At 37.4% G+C, this 7,358-nt stretch overlaps 1 pseudogene; it reads left to right on the forward strand.

Annotated features, from left to right (window-relative positions):
• The first annotated feature begins 1,924 nt into the window (after nt 1–1,924).
• LOC120876634 lies at nt 1,925–4,213 on the forward strand (annotated as a pseudogene).
• Nucleotides 4,214–7,358: the final 3,145 nt, after the last annotated feature.

Consider the following 7,358-nt stretch of genomic DNA (forward strand, 5'->3'; position numbering starts at 1 on the left):
TCAGAAGCATCAATTCTTCAGTGCTCAGCTTTCTTCACAGTCCAACTCTCACATCCATACATGACTACTGGAAAAACCATAGCCTTGACTAGATGGACCTTTGTTGGGAAAGTAATGTCTCTGCTTTTTAATATACTATCTAGGTTGGTCATAACTTTTCTTCCAAGGAATAAGCGTCTTTTAATTTCATGGCTGCAATCACCATCTGCAGTGATTTTGGAGCCCCTCCCCCCTGCCCCGCAAAAAAAGTCTGACACTGTTTCCACTGTTTACCCATCTATTTTTTTTTAAGTGATGGGACCAGTTGCCATGATCTTCGTTTTCTGAATGTTGAGCTTTAAGCCAACTTTTTCACTCTCCTCTTTCACTTTCATCAAGAGACTTTTTAGTTCCTCTTCACTTTCTGCCATAAGGGTGGTGTCATCTGCATGTCTGAGGTTATTGATATTTCTCCTGGCAATCTTGATTCCAGCTTGTGTTTCTTCCAGTCCAGCGTTTCTCATGATGTACTCTGCATATAAGTTAAATAAGCAGGGTGACAATATACAGCCTTGATGTACTCCTTTTCCTATTTGGAACCAGTCTGTTGTTCCATGTCCAGTTCTAACTGTTGCTTCCTGACCTGCATATAGGTTTCTCAAGAGGCAGGTAAGGTGGTCTGGTATTCCCATCTCTTTCAGAATCTTCCACAGTTTATTGTGATCCACACAGTCAAAGGCTTTGGCATAGTCAATAAAGCAGAAATAGATGTTTTTTCTGGAATTCTCTTGCTTTTTCAATGATCCAGTGAATGTTGGCAATTTGATCTCTGGTTCCTCTGCCTTTTCTAAAACCAGTTTGAACATCTGGCAGTTCACGGTTCACGTATTGCTGAAGCCTGGCTTGGAGAATTTTGAGCATTACTTTACTAGCGTGTGAGATGAGTGCAATTGTGCAGTAGTTTGAGCATTTTTTGGCATTGCCTTTCTTTGGGATTCCAGTCCTGTGGCCTATTCTCTTTCATAGGAAACTTTTCCCTCTCATATATTGGTCAGAATCTGAGTATTTGCTGGTCCAAACCAATTCTTTCTGATTTAGAGACAACTGAGAAGAAACAGTAGCAAAGCAATTAAGTAGAATGTGGATAAATTCATCAAACTTTGATTAAAATAAAATTTTCAAGAAAAATTAATGAGTCTATTTTTGGTCCAAAGGTATGAAATTAAAACAGTCAAGTCAGAAGTTTATTTTCTACCTAAGTTATTTTGCTGGTTTTAAAATATTGTATAAAAGATTTTACTGTGGTATAAGAACTGTGGATTTCTGCTTATGGGATATCTTTCATAAAAAGAGTGATGTTTTTCTTTCTGGCTTACTTCACTCTGTATAATTAGCTCCAGTTTCATCCACCTCATTAGAACTGATTCAAATGTATTCTTTTTAATGGCTGAGTAATACTCCATTGTGTATATGTACCACAGCTTTCTTATCCATTCATCTGCTGATGGACATCTAGGTTGCTTCCATGTCCTGGCTATTATAAACAGTGCTGCGATGAACATTGGGGTACACGTGTCTCTTTCAATTATGTTTCCTCAGTGTGTATGCCCAGCAGTGGGATTGCTGGGTCTGAGACGACCCAGAGGGATGGTATGGGGAGGGAGGAGGGAGTGGGGTTCAGGATGGGGAACATGTGTATACCTGTGGTGCATTCATGTTGATGTATGGCAAAACCAATACAATATTGTAAAGTAATTAACCTCCAATTAAAATAAATAAATGTATATTTAAAAAAAGAGTGATGTATATCTTTGGATCTTTCTTTCATACTTTAGATATGTAAATGAAATGGATGATATGATCTCAGATTTCTATAAAATCAGAAGGACTCAATATGTTGACTTTGAGTGAAAAGAAAAGGTAGAAAAGGAAGTAGTAGCTTTAACTGAGAAACATTTGTTTGGATCAGAAGACCCAAGGACACTATGTACATTTCCAACATCACAGTCTTCATGTCTTCTGTGTTGACCCTAATAGGGATCCCAGGCCTAGAGGTCTGTGCAGTGTTTGACTGGGAGTCCATTCTGTGTCATATACCTCACTCCTATGATTAGAAATTTCCTACTGTTTATCATTATCAAATCAGAACACAGATTCCATGAGGCCATAAACATTTTCCTAGGCATGCTAGGAGTCACAGATATTGCCCTTCATACCAGCATTGTGCCCAAGATGCTTGGAATCTTCTGGTTTCATGTAACAGATTTATTTTGATTCCTGATTGCCTCAAAAGTGGCTTATTCACACATTACAGTGCATAGAGGTGGACACCCTGCTTGCCATGGCCCTAGACCACTAAATCGCCATCCACTGAGACATATTGCCATCTTCACCCACCCTTTAGTTACCCCAAATCCAGGCTGTGGTACCATTCAGGGCTACCATTCTTGTGTCTGCATGTATGCTAAGTCGCTTCAATTGTGTCCATCTCTGAGGCCCTATAGACTGTAGCCTGCTAGGCTCCTCTGTCCATGGGATTCTCCAGGCAAGATGCCACTTCCTCCTCCAGGGGATCTTCCCAACCAAGAGACTGAGCCTGCTTCTCTTACATCTCCTATATTGGCAGGCAGGTTCTTTACCACTAGCACCACCTGAAAAGATTCTGGTGCCTAATATTGATAAAGTTCTAGTTATAATTTTATTATACAAGAGTCATCTCCCACACCTAATGTGAACATATGACCATTATGAAACTGATTGCAGGAGATATCTGGGTCAACAGAATTTATGGTTTGTTTGTGGCTTTCACTGTTGCAAGAGAGTTCCAGATAAACATCTATTTCTGCTTCATTGACCATGCCAAAGTCTTTGACTGTGTGGATCACAATAAACTGTGGAAAATTCTGAAAGAGATAGGAATACCAGACCACTTGACCTGCCTCTTGAGAAACCTGTATGCAGGTCAGGAAGCAACAATTAGAACTGGACATGGAAAACAGACTGGTTCCAAATAGGAAAAGAATTACATCAAGGCTGTATATTGTCACCCTGCTTATTTAACTTATATGCAGAGTACATCATGAGAAATGCTGGGCTGGAGGAAGCACAAGCTGGAATCAAGATTCCTGGGAGAAATATCAAAAACCTCAGATATGTAGATGACATCACCCTTATGGCAGAAAGTGAAGAAGAACTAAAGAGCCTCTTGATGAAAGTGAAAGAGGAGAGTGAAAAAGTTGGCTTAAAGCTCAACATTCAGAAAACGAAGATCATGGCAACTGGTCCCATCACTTTATGGCAAATAGATGGGGAAACAGTGGAAACAGTGTCAAACTTTATTTTTTTTGGCCTCCAAAATCACTGCAGGTGGTGATTTCAGCCATGAAATTAAAAGACACTTACTCCTTGGAAGGAAAGTTAGGACCAACCTAGACAGCATATTCAAAAGCAGAGACATTACTTTATCAACAAAAGTCCATCTAGTCAAGGCTATGGTTTTTCCAGTGGTCATGTATGGATGTGAGAGTTGGACTTTAAAGAAAGCTGAGCACCAAAGAATCGATGCTTTTGAACTGTGGTGTTGGAGAAGACTCTTGAGAGTCCCTTTGATGGCAATGAGATCCAACCAGTCCATCCCAAAGGAAATCAGTCTTGAGTGTTCATTGGAAGGACTGATGTTGAAGCTGAAACTCCAATACTGTGGCCAGCTGATGTGAAGAACTGACACATTTGAAAAGACCCTGATGTTGGGAAAGATTGAAGGCAGGAGGAGAAGGGGATGACAGAGAATGAGATTGTTGGATGGCATCACCGACTCAATGGACATGAGTTTGGGTAAACTCCAGGAGCTGGTGATGGACAGGGAAGCCTGGCATGCTGCAGTTTATGGGGTTGTGAAGAGTCGGACATGCCTGCGTGAATGAACTGAACTTCACTGTGCAGGGTTTGGCCTTACATTCATTACATTGTCCTGTGTATATTTATCACAGCTTTTTATTTTGACCCAGAAGGAGGCAAAGTTGAAAGTATTCAATACTTGCATCACTCATATTGGTGTCTTCCTCCAACTCTACCTCCCTGCCTTCTTCTCCTTTTTTGACACAGGTTTGGTTCTCACATCTCACCTTACATTCACATCCTCATTTCTAGCATTTACTTGGTGTTCCCTCCATTTCTCAGCCTACTTGTGACTAAGCACATTCTTATGCATATGGTAAAAATATTCTGTTCATAAAATTTACTATGAATAATGCAACCGAGCTTTTCTCTTTGTGCGTGGCAACAAAATTTCAAAACAAAATAAAACTACAAAAATCCATGTTATTGAAATTCTTTAGTTTTCTATTTAATTTTTATTGTTTTTAATTTGCTGTCATAAGTCAGTTTTCATAATCTGGCATGACAGCTATGTGACATAGATTTGGGTACTGTATCTGGATAAAGAAATTAAGAAACATAAAAGAATAAATAGTGAACATAGGTCCTTTCCTTTCCTTTCCTTGCCAAAATGGTGATGTAATGGCCAATTCAGGAAGGAGCTTCTTGGTGCAAAAAATGTTATAAGCCTCAGTTGGGTTGTTACACATTTATGTCTCCTTTGCAAAAAATCACTTAAGCTGTACAAGGTATAATTTCTGAACTTATATTAGGCTTTAATATAAAGTTTAAAATACAAGGTAATTGAATCCTCAAAAATGAAACAAAACAAAGGACAAAGGCAAAAGTCTGAGAAATTGCTATATGTTGAAGAAGTCTAAAGAGACATGAATATAAAATGCATTATATAATCCTGAATTGAATTTTGGGCAAGAAAAATATACATATAGGTCTTTGGACTAATTTTAACCTAGGATATGGACTAATACTTAGGTTATAATATTACTTCAGTGCTAAATGTCCTGACACTGTCTATAATACTATAGTTAGGCAGTAGACTATCCTTTTCCTAGAGAAGCATACTTAAATATTTAGGAGCAAAGGAACACTACGTCTCGAATTTACTCATCAATTCAGTTCAGTTCAGTCACTCAGTCGTGTCCGACTCTTTGAGACCCCATGAATCGCAGCACGCCAGGCCTCCCTGTCCATCACTAACTCCAGGAGTTCACTCGAACTCATGTCCATCAAGTCCGTGATGCCATCCAGCCATCTCATCCTCTGTCGTCCCCTTCTCCTCCTGCCCCCAATCCCTCCCAGCATCAGAGTCTTTTCCAATGAGTCAACTCTTAGCATGAGGTGGCCAAAGTATTGGAGTTTCAGCTTTAGCATCAGTCCTTCCAAAGAACACCCAGGACTGATCTCCTTTAGGATGGACTGGTTGGATCTCCTTGCAGTCCAAGGGACTCTCAAGAGTCTTCTCCAAGACCACAGTTCAAAAGCATCAATTCTTCGGCGCTCAGCCTTCTTCACAGTCCAACTCTCACATCCATACATGACCACAGGAAAAACCATAGCCTTGACTAGATGGACCTTTGTTGGCAAAGTAATATCTCTGCTTTTCAGTATGCTGTCTAGGTTGGTCATAACTTCCCTTCCTCGTAAACACTTCATAAAAATTATCTAACTATCATATATCTATCCATATATCTATTGAATTGTTCAGTGGTAAAGCAAAATTGAGCAAAATGTAAAAAAATATATATAAATCTAGGTAAATTGTATAAGGAAGCTTCTTACAATACTCTTGACAAATTCTGTACATCAATGTAAGATGTGTTTGTATCAAGAACTGTTTTTTAAATATCTCAATTTAGAAATGGCTGCCATTATTCAGTCAGTCAACCAATCCAGAAACATCATTTACCTTTGATGTTGGCCACAATTCCACATTGTACACCTAACCAATCATCTGATCTTAGTATTTATCTCTAAAGTACCCTCAAATAATTTATCTTCTCTCCATTAGTCACTATCTATTCTTTTTTCTAGTCTTACATATGATCTTGTGAAAAATAAAATACTAGGTTTTTCATCTTTTATTTGCTGGCAGTTTTCATTTAAACACTGTTATATTTTCAACATAAAGTACTTTATGCATCTGTATCTTATTCCTGATATTTTGTATGCAAGCATGTATTTTTTGCCTAGCTGACTTCTATCCTACATTTAGAATTTAGTTAAATGTTTCCTCTAAGAAATTTAGCCATTTTCCTTATTTTTTTTCTCTACATCTCCTAATAGCGCTCATAGCATGCATCACAGCACCTCTTCATTTCTTCTGTGTATAACTTCTTTTTCCATATAGGTCACATGTGTAATCTATTTGTATACTCCTGACTTACACATACATATTAAATTTTAAATAAATGTATATTGCATGAAGCATTTAGCAAATAAATGCACAAAAATTCTACCAAACTTTTCATAATGAACATTTATTCTCAGAATAATTTAAATGGTTTCATAATGAAGACATATGGAGGAAGAGTTGTTCCAAACTGAAATAACTTAATCATTTAATGTTTTCCTATTTGTGGAATGATAATTTTTTTCTACTATTAAATTAGTTTCAATTAATTTCCTTTACTTTTTATAGAGTTTAAGGTTTACAGAAAATTGAATAAAAAGCCAGAATTCCCATATAAACTTTCTCTGCAAAGTGAATATTTAACAATTACACCTGAGTTAAGCTGCGTTGTCGGTCACAAAATCACGTCACCACATTTATTTGATATATCCTAAATTTAAAAGCATATATCTAATATTTTTTTTCTTGTATGATCTGTGTATACCATACTAAGTAAGTTTTTTATTTATTGAGATATAATTTTCATACCATATAGCACACTCTTTAGAGAGTATTAATCTCTGGTTTTTGACATATCCAAAAACCTGTGCAATCATCACTACTATCAAATTCCAGTACATTTAATAAAGATACTCCATCCGCCTTAGCAGCCACTCCCCATTCTCCAACCCCATTTCATGGCACACATTAATTGACGTTCTGTGTTTGTGATTTCTCATCTCTGGACATATATAAATGAAATGAAACAATATTTGCCCTTTGAGTCTGGTTTCTTTGACTTAGAATAATGTTCTCAAGATTCATTTGAGTTGTAGCATAAATAAGAATTTCATTTACTTTCATACTTGAATGATATTCTATTGCATGAGGTACCTGAGTCTACTCTTGCACCAGGAAGCAGATATCTGGCCATCTTATCCATAGTCCCCTTCTCTCTCTGCATGGTAAGGATGTCCATCTTTATTCAGAAAATTCCACAAAAAGTATAAGCATGTCTAGACCCTTTACATTTATATTTCCCAGATTTCATTTAAATGTATTTCTTTTTATTTGATGATGTGCACTGGTTTTGTGTTTTGTTTTTTTTTTCTGGTACAAACCCTCAGCTATGGCTGATTTCAATCTGCTGATA

The sequence above is a fragment of the Oryx dammah genome, unplaced genomic scaffold (assembly GCF_014754425.2).
Source record: "Oryx dammah isolate SB20612 unplaced genomic scaffold, SCBI_Odam_1.1 HiC_scaffold_17, whole genome shotgun sequence".
Classification (NCBI taxonomy): domain Eukaryota; kingdom Metazoa; phylum Chordata; class Mammalia; order Artiodactyla; family Bovidae; genus Oryx; species Oryx dammah.